The sequence below is a fragment of the Grus americana genome, chromosome 17 (assembly GCF_028858705.1).
Source record: "Grus americana isolate bGruAme1 chromosome 17, bGruAme1.mat, whole genome shotgun sequence".
Classification (NCBI taxonomy): Eukaryota; Metazoa; Chordata; class Aves; order Gruiformes; family Gruidae; genus Grus; species Grus americana.
The window spans coordinates 6,488,077-6,488,488 of NC_072868.1; positions in this window are offsets into that span (position 1 = coordinate 6,488,077).

Here is a 412-nt window from a genome sequence, read left to right on the forward strand (position 1 = left end):
TTTCCTGCTGATGCCAGCACTGCAATTTCTGTGTGTGTATAAGTGTGTAAAACGGCAGAGCCACACCAGGTAGGAAGGGGCTGGGTTTCACACTAAAGTTTTTTTTCCTCTCTTTTTCCCTTTTCCTTTTGAAATAACCCCATTTGGGCCTCCAATAAAAAACCAAAACATCTGGTGCCGGGTACTTGGCTGCTGGAAATCAGCTCCTCATTACTGAAAAGCACAGAAGCGATGCAGGGATTTCTGGTATAGATCAATAACACTTAAGGTCGCATTCATGCATCATCCCTGTCTCTCCTGGCCTTTGAATATATGGACTGAGGACATCAAGGGAGCTGTGATGCTCTGTGCCAGCACGGGAGGTAAATCGTGAAGGTTAGTAAAGAAGCGATTGAATCAGTAAAGAGTCCTT